Source organism: Heterodontus francisci, chromosome 4, assembly GCF_036365525.1.
Source record: "Heterodontus francisci isolate sHetFra1 chromosome 4, sHetFra1.hap1, whole genome shotgun sequence".
NCBI classification, from domain to species: Eukaryota; Metazoa; Chordata; class Chondrichthyes; order Heterodontiformes; family Heterodontidae; genus Heterodontus; species Heterodontus francisci.
The window spans coordinates 78,629,753-78,645,588 of record NC_090374.1 but is presented as its reverse complement, the minus strand read 5'-3'; the positions used below and the strand labels follow the sequence as shown (position 1 = coordinate 78,645,588).

General features: G+C 46.2%; 1 protein-coding gene across 3 annotated transcripts in view; it reads left to right on the top strand.

The window, feature by feature from the left end:
- Positions 1-15,836, top strand: part of chd1 (chromodomain helicase DNA binding protein 1) — a 211,756-nt gene that overhangs the window by 95,224 nt on the left and 100,696 nt on the right. The gene's annotated exons all lie outside the window — the stretch shown is intronic.

Genomic DNA, 15,836 nt, shown 5'->3' with positions numbered 1-15,836 from the left:
CCAACTCTTGGACTCAATGCCTCGGCTGATGAAGGCAAGCATGCCATACGCCTTCTTCACCACCCTGTCTACCTGTGTTGCCACTTTCAGGGAACTATGTACTTGCACCCCAAGGTCTCTCTGCTCAACAACACTCCCCAGGGCTCTGCCATTCACTGTATATGTCCTGTCCTGGTTTAACTTCCCAAAATGCATCATTTCACACTTGTCTGCCTTAAATTCCATTTGCCAATCCCTCGTCCACTTTCCCACTTGATCGATATCCTGTTGTAACCTTAGACAACCTTCTTCACTGTCCACTATACCAGCAATTTTGGTGTCATCTGCAAACTTACTAATCATGCCCCCTACATCCAAGTCATTACTATGTATGACAAACAACAGAGGGCCCAGCACCGATCCTTGCGGTACACCACTGGTCACCGGCCTCCAATCTGAAAAACAACCCTCCACTACCACCCTCTGCCTCCGATCACCAAGCCAATTTTGTATCCAGTTGGCTAGCTCGCCCTGGATCTCATGTGTTCGAACTTCTGGACTAGTCTACCTTGTGGGACCTTGTCAAAGGCCTTACTGAAGTCCATGTAGACAACGTCCACCGACCTGCCCTCGTCAATCCTCTTGGTCACCTCCTCAAAAAATGCAAATCAAATTCGTGAGACATGATTTCCCACACACAAAGCCATGCTGATTATCCCTAATCAGACCTTGACTTTCCAAATGCATATAAATCCTGTCTCTCAGAATCCCTTCCAATAACCTTCCCACCACTGATGTAAGGCTCACCGGCCTGTAGTTCCCTGGCTTATCCCTGCTGCCCTTCTTAAATAAAGGCACAACATTAGCTATCCTCTAGTCTTCCGGTACCTCACCTGTGGCTAACGCTGATTCAAAAATTTCTGGAATTTGGCTGGAAAAAGCGCAGAATGGCTGGCATTGCGACAATACCACACAAGGAATTAATGCCTTCAGAAGATGATGGAAAGCGCAGAGAAATAAGAGTTGGATAATAAGTTCAATAATTATTCATATGTTTAACTGGTAATTTTGACAGCTAATGGATTTGTGTCTATATGTAAATTATGTGCTATTGATCGTAACAGAATGCTTTCTGAAACTTCTTGTGAGGAAACGTTAGTAATGGAAATCTGGTAGGCAGGTGATACAGAGCCTATAGCAGGTCCAAAATTAGCAACATATTGAGAGATTCAGATGTAATTAGTGAGGGCATTTAAGAATATAAGAAATAGGAGCAAGAGTAGGCCTTTTGGCCCTTTGGACCTGCTCAGCCAGTCAGTAAGATTATGGCTGATTGTCTACCCCAACTCCATCTACCTGCGTTATCCCCATATCCCTTAATTCCCTTAGGACCCAAAAACACTCAATGACTGAGCAACAGCTCTCTGTGATAGAGAATTCAAAAGATTCACAACCCTTTGAGTGAAGAAATTTGTCCCCATCTCAGTCCTAAATGGTCAGCCCCTTATTCTGAGTCTGTGACCACTTGTTTTAGATTCCCCAGCCAAGGGAAAGGTTTTCTCAGCATCTACCCTGTCAAGCCCCTTAAAAATTTTTATATGTTTCAATTAGATCACCTCTCATTCTTCTAAACTCCATGGAATATAGGCCTGGTCAACTCCCTCATTCCAAGAACTTATCTAGTGTACCTTTGTTATACTCACTCTGGGACAAGTATGTAAGGAGACCAGAACTGCACAGTATTCCCAAGTGTGACCTCACCACTGCCCAGTTTAACTGTAGTAAAACTTCTTTACTCTTATATTCCAATCCCTTTGTCACAAAAGCTAACATACCATTTTCCTTCCTAATTGCTTGCTGAACCTGCATGTTAACTTTGTGATTCATTTTAAGGACACCCAGGTCCCTCTGAATGCAAACATTTCCAAGTCTCTCACCATTCAAAAAAATGCAGATTTTTTTTTTTTACTTTTCCTACCAAAGTGGATAACTTCACATTTTCCCATATCGTATTCCATCTGCTATATTCCTTTCCACTCACCCAATCTGCAGCCTCTTTGCAACCTCATCACAGCTAACTTTCCACCTAACTTTGTATCGTCAGCAAACTTGGATACGTCATAATCAGTCCCCTCATCGGAGTCATTAATATAGTTTGTAAATGGCTGAAGCCTAAGTACTGATCCTCGTGGTACCCTGCAGGTTATAGCCTGCCAACCGGAAAATGTCCTGTTTATTGCTGCTGCTCTGTTTTCTGTCTATTAACCAATCCTCAAATTATGAACAAAGAACAAAGAAAATTACAGCACAGGAACAGGCCCTTCGGCCCTCCAAGCCTGCGCCGATCCAGATCCTCTATCTAAACATGTCGCCTATTTTCTAAGGGTCTGTATCTCTTTGCTTCCTGCCCATTCATGTATCTGTCTAGATACATCTTGAAAGACGCTATCGTGCCCGCGTCTACCACCTCCGCTGGCAACGTGTTCCAGGCACCCACCACCCTCTGCGTAAAGAACTTTCCACGCATATCCCCCCCTAAACTTTTCCCCTCTCACTTTGAACTCGTGCCCCCTAGTAATTGAATCCCCCACTCTGGGGGAAAAAGCTTCTTGCTATCTACCCTGTCTATACCTCTCATGATTTTGTACACCTCAATCAGGTCCCCCCTCAACCTCCGTCTTTCTAATGAAAATAATCCTAATCTACTCAAACTCTCTTCATAGCTAGCGCCCTCCATACCAGGCAACATCCTGGTGAACCTCCTCTGCACCCTCTCCAAAGCATCCACATCCTTTTGATAATGTGGCAACCAGAACTGCACGCAGTATTCCAAATGTGGCTGAACCAAAGTCTTATACAACTGTAACATGACCTGCCAACTCTTGTACTCAATACCCCGTCCGATGAAGGAAAGCATGCCGTATGCCTTCTTGACCACTCTATTGACCTGCGTTGCCACCTTCAGGGAACAATGGACCTGAACACCCAAATCTCTCTGTACATCAATTTTCCCCAGGACTTTTCCATTTATTGTATAGTTCACTCTTGAATTGGATCTTCCAAAATGCATCACCTCGCATTTGCCCTGATTGAACTCCATCTGCCATTTCTCTGCCCAACTCTCCAATCTATCTATATTCTGCTGTATTCTCTGACAGTCCCCTTCACTATCTGCTACTCCACCAATCTTAGTGTCGTCTGCAAACTTGTTAATCAGACCACCTATACTTTCCTCCAAATCATTTATGTATATCACAAACAACAGTGGTCCCAGCACGGATCCCTGTGGAATATCACTGGTCACACGTCTCCATTTTGAGAAACTCCCTTCCACTGCTACTCTCTGTCTCCTGTTGCCCAGCCAGTTCTTTATCCATCTAGCTAGTACACCGTGGATCCCATGCGACTTCACTTTCTCCATCAACCTACCATGGGGAACCTTATCAAACGCCTTACTGAAGTCCATGTATATGACATCTACAGCCCTTCCCTCATCAATCAACTTTGTCACTTCCTCAAAGAATTCTATTAAGTTGGTAAGACATGACCTTCCCTGCACAAAACCATGTTGCCTATCACTGATAAGCCCATTTTCTTCCAAATGGGAATAGATCCTATCCCTCAGTATCTTCTCCAGCAGCTTCCCTACCACTGACGTCAGGCTCACCGGTCTATAATTACCTGGATTATCCCTGCTACCCTTCTTAAACAAGGGGACAATATTAGCAATTCTCCAGTCCTCCGGGACCTCACCCGTGTTTAAGGATGCTGCAAAGGTATCTGTTAAGGCCCCAGCTATTTCCTTTCTCGCTTCCCTCAGTAACCTGGGATAGATCCCATCCGGACCTGGGGACTTGTCCACCTTAATGCCTTTTAGAATACCCAACACTTCCTCCCTCCTTATGCCGACTTGACCTAGAGTAATCAAACATCTGTCCCTAACCTCAACATCCATCATGTCCCTCTCCTCGGTGAATACCGATGCAAAGTACTCGTTTAGAATCTCACCCATTTTCTCTGACTCCACGCATAATTTTCCTCCTTTGTCCTTGAGTGGGCCAATCTTTTCTGTAGTTACCCTCTTGCTCCTTATATATGAATAAAAGGCTTTGGGATTTTCCTTAACCCTGTTTGCTAAAGATATTTCATGACCCCTTTTAGTCCTCTTAATTCCTCGTTTCAGATTGGTCCTACATTCCCGATATTCTTCCAAAGCTTCGTCTTTCTTCAGCCGCCTAGACCTTATGTATGCTTCCTTTTTCCTCTTAGCTAGTTTCACAATTTCACCTGTCATCCATGGTTCCCTAATCTTGCCATTTCTATCCCTCATTTTCACAGGAACATGTCTCTCCTGCACGCTAATCAACCTCTCTTTAAAAGCCTCCCACATATCAAATGTGGATTTATCTTCAAACAGCTGCTCCCAATCTACATTCCCCAGCTCCTGCCGAATTTTGGTATAGTTGGCCTTCCCCCAATTTAGCACTCTTCCTTTAGGAGCACTCTCTTCTTTGTGCATGAGTGTTCTAAAACTTATGGAATTGTGATCACTATTCCCAAAGTAGTCCCCTACTGAAACTTCAACCACCTGGCCGGGCTCATTTCCCAACACCAGGTCCAGTATGGCCCCTTCCCGAGTTGGACTATTTACATACTGCTCTAGAAAACCCTCCTGGATGCTCCTTATAAATTCTGCTCCATCTAGACCTCTAACACTAAGTGAATCCCAGTCAATGTTGGGAAAATTAAAATCTCCTATCACCACCACCCTGTTGCTCCTACATCTTTCCATAATCTGTTTACATATTTGTACCTCTATCTCACGCTCATATATTATGCTAATATATTATCCCCAATCTCATGAGTCCTAATTCTGTGTAATAGCCACTTGCAGGGAACCTTATTGAATGTTTTTTGGAAGTCCAAATACACCATATCCACTGATTCCCTCTTATCCTTCTGAAAAAAAAGCAATAACAGCTACTTATGTAGCACCTTTAGCATAATAAAACACCCCAAGGCATTTTACAGGAGCATTTTAAAATAGCCACAAGATATTAGGTCACGTGACCAAAAGCTTGGCCAAAGAGGTAGATTTTAAGGAGTGTGTTAAAGGAGGAAAGTGAGGTGTAAGGAGGGATTTCCAGAGCTTAGGGCCTACTTACGTCCTCAAAATTAACTCAAGATTTTTCAAACACCATTTTCTTTTCATGAATCTGTCTTGACTCTGCATAATCATGTTATGGCTTTCTAAGTGTTTTTTTTACCACGTCCCGAATAATAGCTTCTAGCATTTTGCCTACAACTGATGTTAGGCTAACTGGCCTGAAGTTCCCTGTTTCTCTCTTCCTCCTTTCTTACATAGCAGGGTTATGTTTGCTGCCTTCCAGTCCTTGGGAACTGTTCTAGAATATAAGAAATTCTGGAAGATCAAAGCCAATGCATCCACTATCTCTGCAGCCACCTCTTTTAAACCTCTAGGATGCAGTTCATCAGTTCCAGGGGATTTGTCCCCACTTAGTCTCATTAATTTCTCCTATTTCTTTACTTGTATTGATTTCTTCAAGTTCCTCATTTTTGCTGGACCCTTGGTTCCCCATTTATTTCCAGAACATATTTGTGTCTTCTACTGTGGAGACAGGTACAAATGTCTCTGCCATTTCCTTGTTCCCCATTGTAATTTTAACTGCCTCTGCCTCTAGTGGGCTTAGTTTACTTTCACTAACCTCTTCGTATTTACATACTCATAGAAATGTTTACAGTCTGTTCTTATTTCTCTTGCTGGTCTACTCTCATTCTCTTTTCTCTCTTCCTTATCAATTTCTTGGTCCTTCTTTGTTGAATTCTGAAGTCCTAAGGTTTACTACTCTTTTTGGCAACGGCCTCTTCCTTTGATCTAATAATAACTTAAAACTCCTCTCATTAGTCATAATTGGACCACATTTTCTGTGGAGTTGTTTTGCCTTAAAGGAATGTGCGCTTGTTGCAAATTATGTATTCTTTAAATGTGAGCCAGTGCTTATCTACTGTCATATCATTTAATATAATTTCACAATCTATCATAGCTGCCTACTTTTCTTTGTTTAGAAGTAAGACCCTAGTTTCTGATTTAATTAATTCACTTTCAACTCAATATAGAATTCAGCATATTATGATCACTCTTCCCTAGTGGCCCCTTTACTACAAGGCCGTTAAATAACCCTTTCTTATTGCACAGTACTGGATTCAAAATACCCTGTTCCCTAATTGGTTCCTCCACATACTGATCTAGAAAATATATGGATTTGTCGGGCAACAAAGACCAAGTTAGAGGTTCCTCTGGAAGATCTAAAGTCACACTGTGTCACTGGGCGAATTTCCTTAGCCACAAGAAGTAGGCAATTCAGGAGAATGCATGTCTGGATTTTCCCTGCTATGGACAAGAGGGAAATACCTCGCTAGCGTGATTTAGCTCCCTTCTTGAAGACGGTTACAATTGTCGCATTCCTGAAGTCGGGAGTGGGGAGGGGAGTTCTTTTTCCTCCCAAATCCATAGGATGAGTGCATGGAGTCTTGAAGTGAGCAAAAGCCCATCAGTTTTGACGACTTCAGCTGGAACATGATCGGGACTGCAAGCTTTTCATCCGTTTGATTGCTTGTTGCAGCTCTCCCATTGATGGTGGTTCAGCCATGGATTCTACCACAGGATACTGGGGGATAGCCTAGAGAGTATCAGCTGCCACTGTGGAGTCAAGGTTGAGTAGTTGTTAAAGTTCTTTACAGCATTGACGGATGGCAGTGTCATCCTTAAGAGAGACACCATCCTGTAAACGAAGGGGGTTTTGTCCATTTGGTCTTAGTCTATAGCTGGCCCTGCTGGCTTCAAAAAAGTTTCACATGTCATGATGGTCAGCATATTGTTGGATCTCTTGGGCTTTTTCTTACCACCACAAACCTCATATATCAACCCACACTTGGTCAGCCAAATATTCCACCTCCCATATATATTGAAGGAGAGAATTCAGGAATATGTTGAGCACTTCCCAAACCTTGGCAGCCATCTCTCTCTAAAGGCCACCATTGACGAGGAGATCCAAGACTGGATCAGCTGCGCCAACTCAGCCTTCTACAAACTACGGCAGTGAGTGTTTGACAACAAAGACCTCTGCAAGTCAGCAAAAGTCCTAGTATACAGAGCAGTTGCTGTCACCACAGTCCTGTACTGCAGTGAGATCTGGACTGTGTATCAGCAACACATAATAGTGCTAGAGAAATTCCATCGGCAGTACCTATGCCGTATCCTTCGGATTTGATGGGAGGACTGTTGAACAAACGCTAGTGTCCTTCTTGAAGGCAGCTCCACAAGCATTCAGGCAAAGCTCCTGCAAAACCAATTTCGATGGACTGGACACTGTGTCCGAATGGCTGAAAACAGTCTCCCCTGCCAGAACTTGTTTTCTCAACTCTCAAATGGCCTGAGTTCTGGGGAGGGCAAAGAAAATGCTTCAAAGACACTCTGAAGCACTTTTTGAAGCGCAGCAGCTTTGACATTGATGACTGGGAGGAGCTTGCTCCCAATCATTCAAAATGGTGACAACTTGTCCAACAAGCAGCATCATGCTTTGAGTCCAAACGCCTTAATGATAAGGCAGAGCGGCAGAAGAGAAGGAAAGAAAAGGAATCAAATCCTGCACTGTGGATCCCACTACTTCGTGGGATGTCCTTCCCCATATGGCCAAAGATCTGTGGGTCGAGAATTGGTCTTTTCAGTCACCTGAAGACCCATGGCAGAAACTCACAACTTTGAGTTGACGTCATCCTCGAATTGAGGGACAGCCAATGATAATGTCTAGAAAACTATTTGTGTGCATTCCGTGAACTTGACCTCCACACTATTATTGCAAATTTGGTTTGCCTGTTGCATATGAAAATTAAAGTTACACATGATTACTGTATGACTGTTATATATGCCTCTCATTTACACTCTGCCCTACACTACAACTACTGTTAGAGGGCCTGTAAACAACCCCCATCAATGTTTTTTGCCCCTTGCTGTTTCTTAGCTCCACCTAAACCGAGTCGTTTACTTGATTTTCTGAGCCAAGATCCTTTCTCTCTACTATCTTTATCCCATCCTCTTATCAGGGCTGCCATCCTCCTTTTCCATTTGCCAATGTCTTCTAAAAGTTAAGAATCCTGCAATATTTCTTTCCCAACCTTGGTTACTTTGCAATCATGTCTCTGTAATGGCTATTTGATCAAACCTATTAATTTCTATCTGTGCTATTAATTCCTCTAATTTGTTGTGAGTGCTTCACACATTCACATTTAATGTCTTCAGCTTTGACCTTTTTTCCAGTTTTCCCTGACGTCAACTTGTCATTAATACCCTATTACCTTTGTTATTCTTGTGTCCCTTCCTGACCCACTCTGCTTATTTATACCCAAAACGCTGCTCTGTTCTGGAGCCTTGACATTTTTGAATTTACCTTTTCCTGAATCTGCCAATGCCCCCCACCCTGTCGCTCTTTATTAGTTTAAAGCCCTGTCTACTGCCCTAGGTATTCCATTCGCCAGGACACTGGTCCCAACCAGGTTTAAGTGGAACCCATTCCAATGAAACAGCTCCCTCTTTCCCCAATATTGATGCCAGTGATCCATGAAGCAAAACCCCGGCCACTCGCACTACTCCTTTGAAACACTCATTTAAATTTCTACCCTGCTATCCCATTGCCAATTGGCGCGTGACTCGGGTAACAATCCAAAGATTATTACTTTTGAGGTTCTGCTTTTTTAATTTGGACCCTAACGTCTCAAACTTTCTCAGCAGAACATCATTCCTAGTTCTGTCTGTCGCTGGTATCTACGTGGACCACAACGGCTCGCTCCTTCCCTTCCCATCCAGGTTCTTTAGCCACAAGGAGAAGTCTTTAACCCTGGCACTGGGCAGGCAGCACAACCTTCGGAACTCCCAGTTGCAGATGCCGAGAACAGTATCTATTCCTCTGACTATACTGTACCCTGTCACGACCACATTTAACAGTTATCAGTGTTACCTCAACTCCAAGATATGTTAACCAGGAATGTGCCCAAGGTTGTGCTCGTCTTTTGTGTGTGAATATATAATCTTTATTTTTATTACACTGGATCTTCAATGAGTACGAAGACAAGAAGTGTATTGTTTTGATGGTATGTTATTGGATTAAGTTGGCTACAGTGAATAAAAATAAATGAATGTAAAGGCCAGACAGTTGGGATTTTGAAAGTGTAGTTGTATGTGAATTGGGGGATAGATTTTTATGGGCAGACACGGGAGGAAATAAGTTGGGTGGGAGGTGAGGGGAGGGGGATGTGGGTGGAGAGCGACACAAAGAAGTGATTAGAGATGGTCTTATCTGTGTTTTACACAATGGGAGTAGTGTTATTGCAAAGTTAAGTGGTGGCCATGAATCTAGGTAATGGACTTTGTGACGGGAGGGAATAAGGGAGGATAGGAGGACAGTGACCCAGGAGAGAATTTGATGTGCTGAGATAGCAATTCAAATCCACAAAGATGGAAAGCCACTCAATGCAGCGGCTGAGGGAGGAACGGAGTGAAGATATGAGAAAATTTGTCATGGCATTTGGGTGGGGAGAGGAGAATGAGGATTTTTAAATGGGGCGAGTGGGGTAGAACAAGATGAGACACTCAAAGGAGGAGGAGGACCCGAAGGGATAGGGAAGCAGACCAAGGTGTCATTTGTTGATGAGATCCACACTGCCACCGTGGTATTTTGGGCAGGGCAAGTGGTGGAAGGCATGGAGAATTCATTTAGGGGAAGGCTGTCGTCCCCCCTCAGCCAGGTTTTCGTTAAGGCTGTGATGTTCATGCACTTTTGTATAATAGGTTCATGGATGGCAAAGGCCTTGTTCACAAGTGAATGGGCATTCTGGAGGGAGAAGTGGAAAGGGGTAGGAAAGATTATCCCCTAGTGAGTGCATTGGGCACAAAGGTTGGCTGGGTTGCTGCTCGTAAGGAGGCTACGACAAGTGCCTCGATGACCCCTTCAGAGGATGCCAAGAGGCACAGAGGGAAGCTGAAGGCTTGTCTAAGAGGGAATCAAGCCTGGGACGGCAGCAGGAAAGTAGGAAGGTTGAAGAGCGCTGAGAGGTTGGGGTGGGGATTTAGGAGGGCAGTGGGAGGGGAGAAATAAAAGGGGCCATAACAACCAGAGAGATGGCCTTGCTGTTCTTCAGCTGTTGAATCGCTTTTTTGACTTTGCTGCGGACTAGGGTAGCACTGAGGCTGAGCCAGACTGATGTTGAGGGATGGAGTTGAGGACATTCAAGTTGAAGACAGAGTCTCGGTTGAGGAGTTCAGCGAGCACGGACTGCTTCCCTGTCCTTGATGAGTTCTCCTCCATGCTTGGCTGTCAGCAGAGTGGGCTGTTGAGTTTTTTTTAAATTCATTCATGGGATGTAGGCGTTGCTGGCCAGACCAGCATTTATTGCCTATCCCTAATTGCCCTTGAGAAGGTGGTGGTGAGCTGCCTTCTTGAACCGCTGCAGTCCATTTTGGGTAGGTATACCCACAGTGCTGTTAGGAAGGGAGTTGCAGGATTTTGACCCAGCGACAGTGAAGGAACGGCAATATAGTTCCAAGTCAGGATGGTGTGTGACTTGGAGGGGAACTTGCAGGTGGTGGTGTTCCCATGCATTTGCTGCCCTTGTCCTTCTAGTTGGTAGAGGTCGCTGATTTGGAAGATGCTGTCTAAGGAGCCTTGGTGCATTGCTGCAGTGCATCTTGTAGATGGTACACACTGTGCATCAGTGGTGAGGGAGCGAATGTTTGTAGATGGGGTGCCAGTCAAGTGGGCTGCTTTGTCCTGGATAGTGTCGAGCTTGAGTGTTGTTGAAGCTGCACCCATCCAGGCAAGTGGAGAGTATTCCATCACACTCCTGACTTGTGCCTTGTAGATGGTGGACAGGCTTTGGGGAGTCAGGAGGTGAGTTACTCGCCTCAGGATTCCGAGCCTCTGACCTGCTCTTGTAGCCACGGTATTTATATGGCTACTCCAGTTCAGTTTCTGGTCAATGGTAGCCCCTAGGATGTTGATAGTGGGGGATTCAGCGATGGTAATGCCATTGAATGTCAAGGGTAGATTGTTAGATTCTCTCTTGTTGGAGATGGTCATTGCCTGGCACTTGTGTGTGTTACTTGCCACTTATCAGACCAAGCCTGAATATTGTCCAGGTTTGCTGCATTCCTACACTGACTGCTTCAGTATCTGAGGAGTCACGAATGTTGCTGAACATTGTGCAATCATCAGCGAACATCCCCACTTCTGACCTTATGATTGAAGCAAGATCATTGATGAAGCAGCTGAAGATGGTTGGGCCTAGGACACTACCCTGAGGAACTCCTGCAGTGATGTCCTGGAGCTCAGATGATTGACCTGCAACAACCACAACCGTCTTCCTTTGCGCCAGGTATGACTCCAGTCAGCGGAGGGTTTCCCCCTGATTCCCATTGACCTCAGTTTTGCTTGGGCTCCTTGATGCCATACTCGGTCAAATGCTGCCTTGATGTCAAGGGCAGTCACTCTCACCTCACCTCTTGAGTTCAGCTTTTTTATCCACGTTTGAACCAAGACTGTAATGAGGTCAGGAGCTGAGTGGCCCTGGCGGAACCCAAACTGAGCATCACTGAGCAGGTTATTGCTAAGCAAGTGCTGCTTGATGGCACTGTTGATGACACCTTCCATCACTTTACTGATGATTGAGAGTAGACTGATGGGGCGGTAATTGGCCGGGTTGGATTTGTCCTGCTTTTTTGTGTACAGGACATACCTGGGCAATTTTCCACATTGCAGGGTAGATGCCAGTGTTGTAGTTGTACTGGAACAGCTTAGCTAGTGGCACGGCAAGTTCTGGAGCACATGTCTTAAGTACTATTGCCGGAATATTGTCAGGGCCCATAGCTTTTGCAGTATCCAGTGTCTTCAGTCATTTCTTGATATCAAGTGGAGTGAATTGAATTGGCTGAAGTCTGGCATCGACGATGCTGGGGACTTCAGGAGGAGGCCGAAATTGATCATCAACTCAGCACTTCTGGCTGAAGATTGTTGCAAATGCTTCAGCCTTATCTTTCGCACTGATGTGCTGGGCTCCCCCATCAATGAGAATGGGGATATTTGTGGAGCCACTTCTTCCAGTTAGTTGTTTAATTGTCCACCACCATTCACAGCTGGATGTGGCAGGACTGCAGTGCTTAGATCTGATCCGTTGGTTATGGGATCGCTTAGCTCTGTCTATCACATGCTGCTTACGCAGTTTGGCACGCAGATAGTCCTGTGTTGTAGCTTCATCAGGTTGACATCTCATTTTGAGGTATGCCTGGTGCTGCTCCTGGCATGCCCTCCTGCACTCTTCATTGAACCAGGGTTGGTCTCCTGGCTTGATGGTAATGGTAGAGTGGGGGATATGCCGGGCCACGAGGTTACAGATTGTGGTTGAGTACAATTCTGCTGCTGCTGATGGCCCACAGCGCCTCATGGATGCCCAGTTTTGCATTGCTAGCTCTGTTCGAAATCTATCCCATTTAGCACGGTGGTAGTGCCACACAACACGATGGAGGGTATCTTCAATGTGAAGGCGGGACTCCGTCTCCACAAGGACTGTGCGGTGGTCACTCCTACCAATGCTGTCATGGACAGATGCATCTGCGGCAGACAGATTGGTGAGGAAGAGTTCAAGTATGTTTTCCCCTCTTGTTGGTTCCCTCTCCACCTGCCGCATACCCAGTCTAGCAGATATGTCCGTTAGGACTCAGTCAGCTCGGTCAGTAGTGGTGCTACCGAGCCACTCTTGGGGATAGACATTGAAGTCCCCCACCCAGAGTACATTTTGTGCCCTCGCCACACTCAGTGCTTCTCATCAGCTGAGGGAGGGCGGTAGGTGGTAATCAGCAGGAGGTTTCCTTGTCCATGTTTGATCTGATGCCATGAGACTTCATGGGGTCCGGAGTCAATGTTGAGATCTCCCAGGACAACTCCCTCCCTCCTGTGTACCACTGTGCCACCACCTCTGGTGGGTCTTTCCTGCCGGTGGGTCAGGACATACCCGGGGATGGTGATGGCAGTGTCTGGGACATAATCATACTCACGGAATCATACCTTACAGACAATGTCAGGCTGTTGCTTGACTAGTCTGTGGGACAGCTCTCCCAACTTTGGCACAAGCCCCCAGATGTTAGTAAGGAGGACTATGCAGGGTCGATAGGGCTGGGTTTGCCGTTGTCGTTTCCGGTGCCTAGGTCGATGCCGGGTGGTCCATCCGGTTTCATTCTTTTTTATTGACTTCGTAGCGGTTAGATACAACTGAGTGGCTTGCTGGGCCATTTCAGAGGGCATGTAAGAGTCAAAAGGACATTAGTGATTCAGATGGATTTTTACAATAATCGACAATGGTTTCATGGCCATCATTAGACTAGCTTTTAATTCAAGATTTATTAATTGAATTCAGATTCCACCTTCTGCTGTGGTGGGATTTGAACCCATGTCCCCAGAGCAATACCCTGAGTCTCTGGGTTACTAGTCCAGTGACAATACCACTAAACCACCGCCTCCCCCAAGGGGGCCATAGATCGCCTTGACAGCGCTGAAGAAACCACGTTTGGTGTTGGTGTCATTAGTGTCTGCATGTTGGTGGATCTCTTGCACTCTTTCTATTCACCATTTGTTTTTTTATGTCCCAGGTTTTATTCTGCTCGACTGCCTACAGGAGCCTGTTGAATTGCTGCTTTACCTTAGTTGTGTGGTGAAGTTTCCAGTTTGCAAAAGTTTTCTGCTTTTGCATAATTAGGTCCTGTATTTCTCGGTTATTCTCATCAAACCAGCCACAGTACCTCCTGGTGGAGAGCCACGGACCTCTTTGCAGGTGCTTGGTATGGTGGCCTTTAGGGTCGACCGGGCTCTGATGGCACACAGCGGTTCCTGGTGGCTGTAGGTTGAGAGGTTGCTCAGACGCTCGCTGAGAAGGGCTGCTTTGGTGGGATTTTTGAGGCCTTCAAAGTTAATTTTCTTGTGGCATTGTTTTTGTTGCTTGGGGGCTAGGCTGATGGAGATGGTAGATCGGATGAGGCGGTTGTCGGTCCAGCAGTTGTCAGGACCTGTCACGGCGCAGATGATGTGGACATCTCTGCGGTCCCTCGCTCAAACGATGACGTAGTCAAGTAGGAGCAAGTGTTTGGACTGGGTGTTGCTATGAGGTCTTCTGTTTGTCTCGCTCCAGAATAGGGTGTTAGTTATGATAAGATCATGCTCAAGACATTTCGTCAGGAGTCGGACTCTGTTGAAGTTTGCCGTCCCCAGTCCTTCCTTGACAATCACTCTCTTCCTGAGATTCGTGTCTTTCCCGTTGAAGTCTCTAAGGAGGATCAGTTTGTTATCTGCTGGGACTGGAACGAGGGATTGCTCAATGCTCGTGTAGAATCCCTCCTTGGCCTTGTCTGCCTCAAGAGTAGAAGCGTATGCACTGATGACAGTGACATGCCGGTTTCTTGTTAGGGTGAGCTGAACAGTCATGAGGTACTCGCTTGTCCCACAGGGGGAGTCGCTGAGGCGCCAGACAAGCTTGTTTTTGATGGCGAGGCCCAGTCCATGGAGGTTCTGTTCTGGGAGACCCTTCCAGACAAAGGTGTATCATCTGCCTTGCTCCTTCTGTTGGCCGTCTCCTGCACTTCTTGTTTCACTTAGGGTGGCAATGTCGATGTCGAAGTGTCTGAGTTCCCGAGCTATGATGGTGATGTGGTGCTCAGGCCTGTCGCTGTTGGGCTGTCCATGAGGATCCTCTTGTTTCAGGTCCCAAACTTCATTTAGATGGGGTGGGAAACCACACTGAAGGAATTGTCCTGAGGAATTGGCCCCATTGTGGCAGGTGATGGAGGCAAAGGCTGGGAAAGTGGCCATCCAAGCAAATGTTTCACCGGGGTCTGTGGGGTGAGTAGCGGGGAGGGGAGCCCGGCCAGTGTCGGCGCAGTGTCCGACAATTTCCAGGGGACCAGTGGCAGCAGCAGCGAGTCCTCAAATACTGCATGAGATGCAATGGACAGTACTATTGGGCAGGTAATACATTTAGTAGAAGTTGTTTCACTCTGAGGCTGCCTTAGGAGAGGAATGGGTGACCCTGAGGGACCCCTCACGGGGTTGGTGGGGGGGTGGTGGTGGCAGGCAGGGTGGAGCTGGAGCAGGTGAACTGTGGCAAGAGCGGGAGGGAGAGGAGGTCTGGAGAGTAGGGAGGATGGCAGCCGGGGTGCCTCTGAGAGCAAAGGATTGGGGGTAGGGAAAACACTGGAGAGGGCTGGGCCGAGGACTGGGGTCCTGTCGGATGGTGAGGAAGTCTAGAGGAGGGGTGGAGGCTGGGGTCGGGGGTGGGTTTGGCATGGCGCGTGTAGAAGGGTACTGTGGTGGGGGAGGGAAATGCAGGGGGGATGTAAATAACATCTGTCGCCATGACCACATATGAGCCTGTGCATGACCATGCACAAACTGTGTCCATATTGCACAGCAGAGCCTGGCCTCCAGTTGTCTTCGAACCCCCTTGCAATTGGACCACTGCCCCACTCTGCCAAGGCCGTGTGTTGGCTGATGTGCAATGACCATCCCATGTTTTAAAGAAAAACATACACAGGCATCTTCCACTCGTATACAGACCAGGAGCATCCCAACTTCAATTCCTGGTTTGTATTCAGTTAATCTGAAACATTATTCCAGGATAGTCACATTTTGCTGACAAGTTCAGAGAAGGGAATTCGACTCATTTAGCCTGAACAGGACCAAAATGTCCATCAGCAAAATAATTTTGAGCAACTGATATACTAGGGATTAAGTCTGAACAGC